Raw genomic sequence first — 14,931 nt, forward strand, 5'->3', positions numbered from 1 at the left:
CAGCTGCTCAGCTCTGAAGGTAGTGCTGCCGCCTGCAGCACACAGAAGTAAGGGTAGCAATACCGCAACCACCCCCTATAGTAGCCTTATGACACCTCCCTGCCCCCAACTGCTTTTTGGGACAAGGCTCCTACTACTATAACACTAACATTTCAGATTTAAATAGCTGAAATCATTAAATTTATGATTTTTTAAATTCATGACCATGAAATAGACCAAAATGGACAGAGAATTTGGTAGGGCCATAAAACATGAGCTATTATTGCTGTAGGGTAGCAGTCCCTTCTGCAAGGCATTGCTCCAGCAGGGGGAGGAGAGGAAACCCAGGGCTTCTTCCTTCATTAGGAAAGAGGCTTATGCTGCCTATTGTCCATTCAGAGGTTATAGAATGGCCATTAGTGTCAAGGAATCCAGCCTTGACTGCCTTTCCCAACCAGAATCTACATTGAGTTGTTAATTCTGTCACTCACCATTTTAAAATCAATATTGAATATTTCTGTAAAAATATGCTCTAGGAATATTTTGGAGAAGTTTTATGGCCTGTATTATACAAAAGGTCAGACTAGATGATCATAGTGGTCCCTTTTAGTCTTAAAATCTATGGGAGGGATGGGGAAAGTTCAGTTTCTGATGTGAATCAACATGCATCTTAACAAGTTTTTCAAAGCGCTTTTCCTTTTACTCACTATTCCCACAGGCATGAAAAATAGAAGAGGAACAGCAATTGTTTTTATTGGCTTAATATTCAGTAGCCCAAGCATTACATTTCTACCCACTCAAGTTCATTCAATCACAACACAATCATATCAGACAGGTTTTAACATACATTGTGGAACCACATGAAAAATTAACAATCATTTGCTGATGTATTTAAGAGAAACGGCATATACTGGACTTTCAGCTGTGGTGAATGTAAACAGATCCAATCTCTCACAGGGAACAATTAAACAATTAGGACAAGCTTGAGGAGAAAGTATTCTAGTACTATTTTACTTCACTCAGAGGTCATCTTCACAAAAAATGAAAGGCTAATATTTACCAAGTATGCTTAGGTCAATGGCATATGCCCTGACACACAAGCCCAAGGAGAAAAGTATCCAAGTTCTTGTCACATTCCTGACATTCATAATCTTTAACAAGCTTCGGAGACTTCACCCTGTTTTTTGTTTTGTACTGTTTTCATCAGACCAAAAAATTTCTACCCCATCTCCCGTTGCTAGGCACTTTTGGAATATTTGCCATTTTTCACCCAAGAAGAAACTGCATTTCAGGAGTGGATAAAGTAATGCCTACAGACCAGGGGGGAAGATCAATGATTTAAAAAAAAAAAACAAACTTTAAATCAATTTTTTTTTATAAAATGCTTTTTGAGGGGAAAACACCTATCTAAAGATAGTTTTAATTATGATACATTATAGCTCAAAGATATCTCATCATGGAATAGGGATTATAAATCCTATTTCTATAGTATGAGACAATATATTAATGTAATGTTTAAGAAAAGTTTTGTAAATGAGTTCCGATAGTTCATGGATTAGGGACCCAATCTTACGGGGTTCCAGGGGCTTCTGTATAGATTTTTTAGGTTAATCTTTCTATCTACCCAATGGGACTCAGTGCTCAATCTAGAAGATTCCATCAGAGATGCTTAGTATTGCAGTTCTCAAACTGTGGATTTGTGTCTCCAGAGATAACATGCTTGTTAACAGCAAAAATGTTTTTAAATAAAATATACAGAGGTGAGAAATTACAGACCTCAACCCTACTGTCCCTGCAAATTTGTGTACACAGAGTCAATCCCTTACCCCTCTCTCTAAAAGTTGCAAAGTTTCAAAAAGTTCAATTAATAGAAGATTGTTGGAGGCAGAATAGATCTGGACAAGGAGAAGAAGTCTGGAGATAAATGTGAGAAGGGAGGGACAGGCAGTAGAAACAGAAGTGAAACTGGTTGAACAGCATATTCCTGAAGTCTTGAGGTATTTCTGAGCGTAGCCTTCATTGATTTGAGATCTACCATACCATTCTCTCACTAGAAGGGAAAACCTATAGTGGCAGCAGGCCATAAGAGAGACCCAGTTTGGGAATATTTTAAATGAAGTGCCCCTACCTGGGGTAAGACAGGCCTGCGTGCAAAATGCAAACAGTGCAACAAAGAAATGCAAGGCCTGGTTGCCCAAATGAAACAACATCATAAGAAGTGTTCCTTCTCAGGAGGAAGCTGCACTGAAGATGATGAAAGGAACATGTCTGAACATGCAGGATCTTCAGGTTGGTAAACTTTATTTCATACTTTTCTTAAAGACTGCCTGTCTTCCTTCTGGACTTTTCTTGAATTCTCACGTTTGAGCAAAAAAAATATGTAGTTGTTACTGTATGGCACTATCATTTTAGATGCAGTTGTGCCTATTTCAGCTATTTATCACATCTTCCTTTTACAATTTCACCTTTAAAGTAGAATCAATGTCAGTGAATTCAATGAGTAATAATAAATGAGCAGTATGGTGATGATAATTAAATAATTGCATTGACTTGTATGGTTTAGGAGAATCCATCCTCAACATACAGGATTCTGAAGACTACCTACCTTCAAGATCAACCTCATTTTCTATAGTTTCAGAGTTCTGCCACTGATAGTGTTTCAGTCACTATGTTACATAGCCACAGTTTATCACCTGTAGCAGAAAAAGGGAAAAAAAAAATCTCCATCATCCAGAAACAACCACAGATGAGTTTATGATAAGACCAGCAGATTACAAGAAGAGGTAATTGATGAAAAAATTGCCCAGTTTGTTTATGCAACAAACTCTTCTTTCCGTATGATCTGAGAACCCACACTTCATTAACATGGTTCAGTCATTAAGACCAGGATACAGCCCACCCAACAGAGCAGATGTCGCAGGCAAATTTCTGGATAAAGTGTATGAAAGAGAAATTGAGCAATGTGCAAAAGATCTAGAGGATAAAATTGTTAGCCTGAGCCTTGATAGGTGGAGCAACATCCACAATGATCCTGTTGTATGTGCTTGTGTGACAACTGAAGAAGGGAATGTCTGCCTTACAGAAAACAATTAATACATTAGGAAATGCACACGCAGCAGAATACTCACAAGAGGTAGCAGTAAAAGCTATAACAAACTGAAAAAAATTCAAATGTCTAGTACACCGCTTGGTCACAGACAATGCTGCAAATAAATCCAAGATGAGAAGAAATTATTTAGAAGAGAGTCCCATGCTAATAACATATGGTTGCAGTGCTCATTTGACGCACCTCTTAGCCAAAGACTTCAGTGTTCCAGAAATAAAGGTTAATGTTGTTGAAATTGCAAAATACCTCCGTAACAACCACTTTGCAGCAGCAGCTGCTCTGAAAAAAAGTGGGAGGAACCAAGCTAACTCTCTCATAAAACATGCGATGGCACCCAGTAGTGGACTGTTTTGAGCACTATATCAAGAACTGGCCTAATCCGATGACAGTTTGCAAACAAAACTGAGAAAAACTAGATGGCACTGTCACAAGCAAAGTTCTCAACATTGGGCTTAGGAGAAATGTTGAACACATGCTGAGTACCCTGAAGCCTATTTCTGTAGCCTTGAACAAAAAGCAGGGAAATAGCCATTTTATTGCTGATGTTGTTGCAATTTGGTAGGAACTGAGTGAGATCTTAAAAAGAGAAATATGCAATGACAGAGTTAAATTACAAGCATTAAAGAAACAAATCAGACAAGCACTATCTCCAGCTCATTTTCTTGAAAATATTCTCAATGCTTGGTACCAGGGTCAAACCTTGACGGCTGAAGAAGAGGAGTTGGTTACGACGTGGACATCCAGCAATCATCCCTCCATAATACCAACTATAATAAACCTCAGAGCAGAGGGTGAACCATTCAAGAAACATACGTTTGCTGATGATGTTATAAAGAAAAAGTCACACCGGTGAACAGGAGGGGTCGTCACTTAAGCACTTGGATTCAGAGACTGTTGAAGTGATAATCTCACTTTTAACAGCAGTAGCTTCTTCTGCCGGTGTAGAAAGAATATTTTCTTCCTTTGGACTAATTCATTCCCAATTGAGAAATCATTTGGGACCTGAACAAGCAGGAAAGCTTGTTTTTCTTTTCCAGATTATGAACAAAACAGGAAAATGAAGGTGAAGACTACTGAGTTAGCTGCAGAAGCCAATATTTCAAGTTTCTCATGTTGACCTGGCCGACATAGTGGATTTAATTTTTAATATTTCATGTAACTATTTCAGTTAATAATTTTAACAAAAACAAACAAACCTATTTTAAAAAACTTAAATGTTTACCTAAATTCAAAAATTCATATGCTTGTTGTTAAATTATATGTCTGCTGCTGAAGAAAAAAAAATCCAGAATACTTAATGTTGTTGTTTTAGTTAAATAAAGCAATTTGACTATCTGCCCAGTGACATTCTCCTCCTAATACAGCATGGCAAGAAAATTCTCCAAATATTAATCATTAACCTGTTGAATCGGAGATATTTATGACGTCATTGGGAGGTGAACTATCTGCTTCCATTACCTTTGGTAAATGAAATAACCAAAGAATCATTCATTTTCTGATATAGCTGTAAAACTAACCTGAAAAGTTTTCAAAATAAATCATTTTAAAAATGCACAGGATAGATTTCATTTTTAGAAGGTACATCTCTATCTCTGAGGCCTTGGCTACACTGGCGCTTTACAGCGCTGCAACTTTCTCACTCAGGGGTGTGAAAAAACACACCCCGAGCACAGCAAGTTACAGCGCTGCAAAGCGCCAGTGTCAATACTGCCCCAGCGCTGGGAGCACAGCACAGCTCCCAGCGCTGCAAGCTAATCCCCACGGGGAGGTGGAGCACGTGCAGCACTGGGAGAGCTCTCTCCCAGCGCTGGCACTGCGACCACACTCACACTTCAAAGCGCTGCCGCGGCAGTGCTTTGGAGTTTCGAGTGTAGCCAAGCTCTGAGTTGTGAAGAATATGTATTAAGGTTATAACTACCAACAAGAATGCACTTTTATGTAGAAATCCATGATTAAATTGAGTCTTTTGGCTAGTGATTTAAATCATGACTTAAAACAATTTGATATAAATCAAACCCACCCAACTACGGACAGTGTACATACATTTAAATTAATACAATACGCTGAGATTATGTTATATAAATTATTTTTCTATAGTTTAAGCTCTCACATAATTATTGCTGATACAAAGTTAAGATACAAAAGACGAAGGTTATGATTTGCACACTACTTATGCAAAAGAGACCCAATTATTTGCCACTTCAGACCCAGAAAGAAGGACCTTCAGGATTATCAAGACTTTCCTCTAGTACACACACACACAGCCCAACAGCCTAACTGGAACTGTTTTAAAAATCAGTTTCGTTAAACAGATGTAAACCGATATAGGTCCAGGTGAAGGATCAGGGAGGGCACAGGTGTATTAAGCAATAGTGTTTGAGGCCAAAGTTTTTCCACATAGTTCAGATTTTCTTACTATATATAAAACTGATGACAAATTTAAGCAACTTTAAGTCCATACATTTTGACCACAAAAAGTGTTCAGAGTGAAAATGCATGCAGACATCTGCTGAGGAAAGGAAGCTATGAAGGTCACATTATTCAAAACCAGCTTAAAGGAAACCGTCAGTATCAAAGTGAATTGTATTCTCCATGTGTAACCATACAGGGATGCCAACTACTGAAAGAAGGACTGGAACACTGGAAACAGGAATTATATAAAATAGACCTTTTGAATGGTACACATGTAAACAGAGTTAGTAGTTCCATTCATTTCTATAAACGTCAATTGTTCCAGCTGAGAGGGATGCATGTCCAGCATGAAGACAAAAACTTGGGAGGCTAAACACACCAGTAAAACAACACAGAAACAGGCCTGGAATGTGTTGGATGGACTATGCTAGCCATCTGTGCTATCCGAAACCTTGGAATTCCAAACATCAAGAGCCAATGTAGCTAATTACTAAATTGGTCTGGCACCAATGGTTGGGTTTTCAGAAGCTGCAGTTCCAAAACAAGAAGTATATTGATATAATTAGCATTTTTCATATTCCACACTCTTATTTACTTGAATTCCACTACCATCTCTCTGAGGGGCCAAATTCTGCTCCTGGTTACATCAGTGCAAATCTGAATCTCAACCTCAAGTAATTACTAATAATAATTTCCTTCAAATCTTCTCTCCACCTCTTTATTTGGATGAAAGGAGCTGACAAAAAAAAAAATAGAATTCATTGTACATGAAGAAGCTCAAAACTTACAGTTTGTTTCCAGTGATCATACCTTAACTACGGAGCCATGAATGGGGAAGGCAATCTAGATTTTGGTATGCCACTGTACTACTTGTCAGGTGAAGAATGATCAACAGCAGCTGGTTGTTGAAGAACAGCCATTTTACACGACTCACTATTTTCACTTTGTCAATGTGAGTTTTGGCCAAGGAAGGAATACAAGGTCAGGACCCTTAGTATCCAAATATTGCTCTTTAAACTGATCTATTCAGCTAGCTTAAAACGATTTATTTTAGCAAGACGTTAGAGGGCCAGTGTCAGGTCCAAGTTGACCTCATTGGAGGTTTTTATGTAAATTACCTTCTAAAAAACCTAACTACAACAAAAGCATTTTCACTTTTAAAAATTCCAGGAGAACCAGTTAGTTTTAAACACACTAACATTCCCCTGCAGTATTTGTAAGCCAAACCTGACAACAGAGCCTACACATAAAATTTTTAAACAAAAATGAACTGAATACTTGATATTTTTTGTTCAAATAAAAGGCAGAAGAAACAAGTATATTAGGGAGTGAGGGGGAGAGAAGAGGATTAAATCATCTATGGTCCTGATCCTGCAGACATTTATGCATGTGCTGGACTTTTATTCATTGGGTAATCCCATTGAACTTGACAGAACTAGTCACTAAGAAATAGTTAAGCATGTGTGTTTGCAGCTTTAGAACCTAAGGAATTTATGCTTGTTGTTTATTTTAGGTATGTTTAACCAACTGTACATTGGAATAAACTACTTCTAGTTCTGTAAAACTGATGGGCACTTACACAACAGGCAATGCCAAACTACTCCATAATATTCATTACATGCCTTCAGAATTTTCTGCTTGAAGAAGGGAAAGGGGAAAGAGGACAGTGATAGTAAACTAATTGCTGAACTTGTATCACTATCATTTAATGTTGCCATTAAATGTTTGTTGGCAATGCTTCAAATGTTGCAAAACTTAAATTAAGCTTGGCACAATAAAATAATTTTTACTTGAGAATTCAATATTTTTAACACCCCAAATGGCACAATAGTCTAAATATCATTATTTCAACCTTACAGGCATTTAGGTTTGTCCAAATTTCCAATACATAAGGGCTTATTTGTTTGCTATAGAGCTATCAGAATCAATAAGAGTGATTTCTCCTTTGTCACCACCTAGGGTGACCAGATGACAAAGATGAAATATCAGTATGCGGGGTGGGAGGGCGCGGTGGAGGGGAAAAACAAGTCGGGGGGGGGACCACTGCCGGAGCGCTCCCCCCTGCCACCAGAACCTGGACTGGAGTCGTTCACAGAGTGAGTGCTGGGAGCCACCCCCTCCCTCCAGGCTAGCGCTGCCATACAGCTGACCAGCACAAGCCTGGGAAGGAGGAGGAATGCCGCATGCTTGGGGAACAGGTGGGGCTGGGGGGGGGCAAGGCTGGGGCGGGGCGAGAGCCCTTCCAGGCTCCGCCTGTGCCGGAGCAGAAGGCAAAATTGCTTGTGTTTGTCCATTGGTCGGGACACGGGACAAACAAGCAAATATCAGGACAGTCCCAATAAAATCGGGACGTCTGGTCACCCTATCACCACCACCAGTTTTTAAACAAAGTAAGGGCATGAATCCTTTCCTTTCCTCAGCCTCAAAGGCTAATGTCCAAACAAGTTTCAACATACTGGCCTCACATCACTGGGACTTAAACAAATTCTTAAAACATGATGGTTACTCAAGTGTAAGAAATTCTGGTGGATTTTGTTTGTGTCTTTTTGGACAAACTTCCTAAAAGTTAATCCAAGTTTATAAATAGATTTTAGGCCTTGATCCAACTCCCACAGATGTCAAGGGAAAGATTCACTGGGGGCTAGATCATCCTCTTAAATCACCATCTTCTTAGATTTCAGAGATTTTAAGATGTTAACCCTTGTTCTGTTACATTTGCTATGTGCATTTTCTAAAAAGTAAAAATATATTGCTTGTCACTCTCCAGTATGCATTCTAACATTAAACAGCCCAAATCAAGGACTGTTCAGTTAAGTTTTCCAGTATTTCTTTTGAAACTTAAACAGATTCAGCAAAGCAGTGAAACAAACTGTTAAAACCAAACACTGTGCAGAAAAATCTGTAGTATAGTAGCTTCTGAGTGGGAAAATAATTCATTTCAGTGTGCATTAACATTTACTAGAATAATTCTGTTTGGAGCAATATTTCCCAAATTATGGGAAAGTCTTCTTATATTGCCTTTCCCAAGTTGGTAGCAATCTTGGGATAACTGACAGGTCTGTTAATTAGCACATTTCTAATAGATTGTCAGAGTGTTCAATCAAAGCTCTGGATGGGAGCTTTTTACTACTGTACAATATGACTCCAGCTATGCAGAATTAATTGGTGATCCTAACGCAGGTTCCTGTGGGAATTTCTGGATTACAAAAACTGGCTGTATAGAGGGCTTCAGTGTCCAGAAATACCATTTCACAACCAGTGCTTTCACTTTAGTTTTTGCATTACTTTAAATGCTCTTTTCTTGAGTAGAGAACACCACTCTGAATTCTAGTTCATACTACTCAAGTTAAAATCCCATAAAGCCCTTCAGAGATACAAATATTCATACGGGCTGAGGTCATGGGTAGTAGGCCTAGAATTAGACTTCCTCTGCTAGCTTTGTTTTGGCTTGTGGTTGCAGGCATGCTCTCTGTTCCATTCTAAGGAGCAGGCACAGTACTGAAATTTACAAGAAGTTGGCTCTCTCACAGTTGAAGAGGAATGCAGAGTAGAAGGATGTCCCCATATGCATAGGTAATTACACACACAGCCCCCTAAATTCATTATTAATGAGTCACCCACCTGATTTATCTACAGCATGGTATACAATTCTCACCACAGAAGGGTAATGAAAGGAGAAAAAAGGAATAAATTCTTAAATTCAGCTGTGGGCCTGACAACCTTAGTGTCCCTTTACACCAACAGCAGAGAAATCTGAAGTAAATCCTAAATCTTAACCCCTTCATACTTCTAACCCAACTTTAAACTGGACACAAATAAGGAAATTGATAACATTTATCTTAGATGCATTACCTGTTAAATGCCATATGCAGTTTAGAATAAATTATGAAAATCTTTGTCAGAAGAAACAATCACCACACTAAAGGAAACAATAACACAATTACAGATGTTTTTAGTGTTTCAGCAGAAGTTACTTTAAAAAAAGTTATGGATAGCACCATAGTACTCTAGCACACAATGAATGGACTAATAATTTTTGCCAACAGACTGACAAGCGGTAATGTGACAGTTTATCTTTTGGATATTTGTCCCCAATCTTTGGTTAACCCACAAGTTACTGTAATGATTCTGTGATCATTTTCATCATAGCCTACCATAAAAACTGACATTACAGAAAGCTCAAACGTAGATACTGAAGAGACAGTAATTTGAATTACAGCGTAACCAAGCGCAGCAAAGATTTTACACAATTCCAAAGCAAACAGTATATGAGTCACAAACCATACAGAGAGTTGGAGTTTCATTTGCCTATAGTGCATGTAAGTAACATATCTTTTTTTTTTAAAAGACCAGTTTGGAGAGAAAGTTAAAAGCAGTCTAACAAAATAAGACAAGGTGTTTGCATTAAAATCCAAATTAGCTTCTGAATTGAAGCTAGCGATCTGAAGAACTCAAGTGTCAAAATGGCTCTTAACCAAGTGCTATCCACACAAGAGAGAATGGGTTACAATTATTCCTGCCGTGAAACGGTAATTACAAAACTCCAAGATAATAACGAGCTATAAATCCAGTGCTATATACTAGACTATTGGAGCTAAAAATCTCTCTGGACAAGAGGATGCTTCTCACATTTCTGCTTAAGATCACAACGTTTTGTTTTTTTAATTCTCTTACATAAAAATTGTTTTTAACTCTCACACGCTGGGTTTGATACAATCACAATCCACGCAGCTCGCTACATCGGCATTTAGAAAAGGAACGTTCTCAGATTTGTTTAGATCGCAAGGATAACAAGGGCAATCAACGTTCAAGGCGACACAGCCTACGAACCCCGGGGTTTTGCCTTAATGAAAGCCATATGCCGTTCAGAGCGAGGGAAGAACAAGCTCCAAAGCTTATTTTAAAGTTTCTGACTCTTTCGATCCCAGGTAGAGGAGAGATTCAAACCGGGTCTGATCTGAGAGCGCTCTGCGCGTTTTGTTTCATGCCTTGGTTCTCCCGTTCCCTCGGAGGTTAACCACATGCTGACTAGGGAACAGTGGAAGTTGCCATACAGGCAATTAGGAGGCAGAGCTTTCAAGAAGGGAAACTGATTTATTAGTCTGAGATTTGTGTATCCTTCCCCTTCACACAAACAAGCTCGAAAGGGCCCGGCTGCCTTCAACAGGTGAGCCACCGTGGGGAACAATCCCCAGGGCAGAGAGAGGGGGAGAATCAAACTTACCCAAGTTGGAAAGCAGGGCTGGGCAGCGCCTTTGCCCCCTGCCGCTCGGCCGCCGATCCCAGCTCAAGCTGCCGCGGCTCCGGCTCCTCCCATCTCACAGCAGCTCAGCCAAGCAACCCCCCGAGCCAGCGCGCAGCGGCAGCAACCAACTCGCTGCCCATTTCCCGAGGAGCCGCCCGGGAGAAGGAGAGAGAGCGAAAGGAACCACCCAGCGCCCAATTAATCATCACATGATGAGCTTGAGCCTCCGCCTCCACCTACGCGCTCCGGCTGCCTGAGCCGGGGAGCCAGAGGAGCGGCGAGGGAGAGACACACCTGTAGGCGCTGCACATATCCGCCGTCCGCACGCGGCGAGACAGGAAACTGAAAAAAACAGCCCAGGGAAAGGGGGGGAGATGGGCTCTTCCTCCCACTGTCCTTCTCCTCCTCCGTTCCCACCCCCTGCCCCTGCCTCTGCTCCGGATCCGCTTGCACTCGCTTCTCCTCTCGGCAAAGCCAGACAGACAACAACTAATCACCCATCCTCGTCCTCCCGCCCCCCTTCCCCAGCGAAGCAGCCAGCCGGCCGGGGCGCCGGGAGGGGGGGGGGCAGGGGCTTGGCTTGCGGGCAGCACGCCTGGGGCTAAATGTCACTGTGGAGAAGGGCTGGTGCTGGGGGCCAGGGCTGCGGTTAATGATCCCGAGCCCGGGGGCTGCAGGAGGCGGCAGGGCGGGGGCCGGTGATCTCGTCCCCGGGGGCTGCAGGGCGGGGGCCGGTGATCTCGTCCCCGGGGGCTGCAGGAGGGGACAGGGCTGGGGCCGGTGATCCCGTGCCCGGGGGCTGCAGGAGGGGACAGGGCTGGGGCCGGTGATCCCGTGCCCGGGGACTGCAGGAGAGGTCTGGTGCCGGTGATCCCGTGCCCGGGGGCTGCAGGAGGGGACAGGGCTGGGGCCGGTGATCCCGTGCCCGGGGACTGCAGGAGAGGTCTGGGGCCGGTGATCCCGTGCCCGGGGGCTGCAGGAGGGGACAGGGCTGGGGCCGGTGATCCCGTGTCCGGGGGCTGCAGGAGGGGACAGGGCTGGGGCCGGTGATCCCGTGCCCGGGGGCTGCAGGAGGGGACAGGGCTGGGGCCGGTGATCCCGTGCCCGGGGGCTGCAGGAGAGGTCTGGTGCCGGTGATCCCATGCCCGGGGGCTGCAGGAGGGGACAGGGGCCGGTAATCCAGTGCTCGGGGGCTGGGGCCAGTGATCCCGTGCCCGGGGGCTGGAGGAGGGGGCAGGGGCCGGTGATCCCGTGCCCGGGGGCTGCAGGAGGGGGCAGGGGCTAATGGTGGTGATCAGAGATCGGAGGTATTGTGCGCTGTGCTGCTAGAGGGCGCGAAGACGGTGGAAGCAGCTTAGTCTCTCTGGCCGGGGTTGGTCCCGGCGGGCGGAAGGCAGCGGGTTCCCACGGCTTCCCTGGCCGATGCCGAGGGGCGTTGGGATGGGGGAGCTAACTGCTTCTTGCGAGTTGAAAGGCGCATTGGGGTGGCCGGGGGCGAGCCGGCCGGGCTATGGCCGGAGCCGCTGCCCGCTTCGCTTTAACGCGCCTTCCTCACGGGCAGAGGGGAGAGTGGTGCCGTGCAACCATGGAGCTGCCCGCCAAGCAGCTGCCTCTTGGCGGGGAGCCGAGCGGGGGTGCAATCGCCTGCCCGGCAGGGAGAAGCTCTGAGGGCTCGTCAGCCCAGCTGCTCGCCAGCCAGGGCCGGGAAGAGCAAAGCTCTGGAGCGTCGGCTGCACCTACGAGAGCAGCCTGGCCCAGCGGGTGACAATGTAACACGGCTCCCACTCTGAAATGTGAACTTTGCCCACTGCCCGGGGATAGGCGGAAACTTGCCGCAGTCTACACGTTCCCTACGGCTATGTTCTGCTCACAAGGGCTCTCCTGAGCTAAGCAGGATAAAGTTGGGTCAAGGGGGGATGGGAGAGCGCCCAGCCTGACCAGTAAGAAATCGACTTGGTCCATTTTTTTCCCTTTTCTGAAAAGTGCTGAGGGAGCAGGAGTACAGCCTTAGAGAGCCAGGAAGGGCTTAAGACTTTTGCCTATTTAAGATGTGTTAATTAATCATGTTTATTACAGAAGTGCCCGAGGGCCCACCAAAAACAGGGCCCCATGATAGGCATGCTACCAACACAAAGTAGTGCCCAAAGGAGCTTACAATCTAAACAAGACAAAGGCAAACAGAGGGTGGGGGCAAGGCTAAAACACACAAACAGAGTGACCAATGTACTGGCAATAAATGGTATGTTAGTTCCACAAATCTTTGGGGGCGGGGAGGAAGTTACTTGGGAGGAAATAAGCTTTATTTGACTGCATTATGAGTAACAGAGAAGAGGCTAATTACCATGAGACAAGCCCAGTATAAGGACAGATGCAATAGCCACCAAGCCAGGGTCTTGCAACCTTAAGGGGAGTGTGGGAGGAGTTGCCCACCTTGGCCCACTTCTCATCCTTTTCCTCCCATAATGTCAATAGATCAATTCCTTCTCCCAGAGGGTTCCCAGCTAGAGCCCATCTCATCGTCCAAGAGCTCCGCATGGAATTCCAACCCCTTTTTCCTTTTCTAACTGCCTTTCTTGGTGAGCCTCCAGCAGGGTCTGCTCTACCTTTTTCAGTTTTTCCTGTGGCCTTGTTTCTATCACTGCTTTCTCAATCGCCATCCCCTTAAATAAGCCTGCTGGCAGGGCCTCTGGATTGTTCAGACAACTTCTCATCCTATCCCTGGTTTGAGTGCCTCCTGTGCCTCCCCCATCTGCTGGAGCTCTACTGCCATCAAAACCCCTTCCGCTTCTAGCGGGGGCTGGTTTGTGTCCCCACAGTACATTGTTCCAGCCCTGGTTTTGTGGAATTTCCTGCCACCTGAAACATAGCTACCTGCAGTTTGAACCCTTGGCAGCATTGCTTGTCATGCTCCAATTCCACCGTTTTCCAAAGCAAATCCTGCTCTAGCTTTGCTGCTTGCCTTATAATTTTCTGTCAGGAGGCATTTACTTCTGCCAACTCCTGGTTAGCTTCTTGTAGATGTTTCTCCAAGTAGTGAAGACATGTCAGTTTCTTCTCTAGTTTCCTCAGCATCTTCCAGGCAATCTAACACATCCCTCCAATCCTCCTCTATGTGCCCATAACGGCTGAGCATTACTGACCAACACTCCAGAACTTTGAATAGGTTTCTCCTCTGCTAGCTCAGGTACTGTCCTCTGCTGCATCAGGGCTGGGAATCCTTGCCAGTCTCTGCCCAGAATCATGGGCCATGGAAGGTTCCTCACTACTCTGATTTTTATTCAGCCATGTACTTCTAACTCCACCACAGCCATTGGGTACACTCGAGTCTCTCCATACACAAAGGATATGTGGACTAATAGCTGTTGGTTTATCTGACCAGATGAAGTCCACTTCCACAGATAAAGAGTTTACCCACAACCCAAGCCCACTAACCTGTTTGACGGCACCATATGTGGTGGGGTTTGACCCCAGTTTACGGAGCATCCCAAGCCACAAACCTGGTTGTGAACAACAGCCCACATAGTCACACTCCATCAGGGGACAGTCTTGTCTCATATATCACAATCAGTCACATCTCCCAGCTACCTCCCAAAGTGCTTCCATTGGGCTTGGGGAAAGACTGGGGTGCCAATAGCTCTTCTGGACCTCAAAACTTAGAGCCACCCAGGAATTTCTCCCCTTGTAATCTCCTCCAGCCTCTGGAGACCAGGGTTTTACATCTTCCTGTCTTTATGGTGTGAACTTCTCAGTCTGGCCCGCTGGTCAGATTGCTTAGTACCATCTGCCTCTAACTAGGCCTCTGATCGTTCCACTGCAGTACTGGTAGAAACTTTGGGCCCTGGCTGGCAGAACTGGCAAAAATTGTTCTAGGATGATTTGACCCACAGTTCTCACTACAGAACTCATCTCTGGCCATAGCCCATGCAATGGCAGGTGTTGGAGTCACTGAGATACCTCCCTGGACCATACTTTTCATACTGCTTATACTGCTACAACTTCTTTATGTGAATTTAGGAGTAAAAAAATAATACTTCTTACAGAAAGAGTGTTACGTGTTTTTACTGTAGAGGGTAGCCAAAACTTGGGGGTCTTGAGGGCTTTTTCCATTAGGAAGAGAAATTGGTGATGGAGTCTGGTGTTTCTTTGGTGCAATCCTGCTACTTTACAAAGACTGCATAAATTCCTGTTT

General features: G+C 44.0%; 1 protein-coding gene across 4 annotated transcripts in view; it reads right to left on the reverse strand.

The window, feature by feature from the left end:
• Positions 1-11,215, reverse strand: part of PLXNB2 (plexin B2) — a 344,581-nt gene extending 333,366 nt beyond the window's left edge. For 3 of the 4 annotated variants that reach the window (XM_050936012.1, XM_050936008.1, XM_050936009.1), the window contains exon 1: positions 10,722-11,214. The gene's annotated coding sequence lies outside the window, so the exon portion shown is untranslated. Of the gene's footprint in view, positions 1-10,721 lie in introns of all 4 variants that reach the window. The other variant, XM_050936011.1, reaches the window with a different exon arrangement.
• Positions 11,216-14,931: the final 3,716 nt, after the last annotated feature.

Source organism: Gopherus flavomarginatus, chromosome 1, assembly GCF_025201925.1.
Source record: "Gopherus flavomarginatus isolate rGopFla2 chromosome 1, rGopFla2.mat.asm, whole genome shotgun sequence".
In the NCBI taxonomy this organism is placed as follows: Eukaryota; Metazoa; Chordata; order Testudines; family Testudinidae; genus Gopherus; species Gopherus flavomarginatus.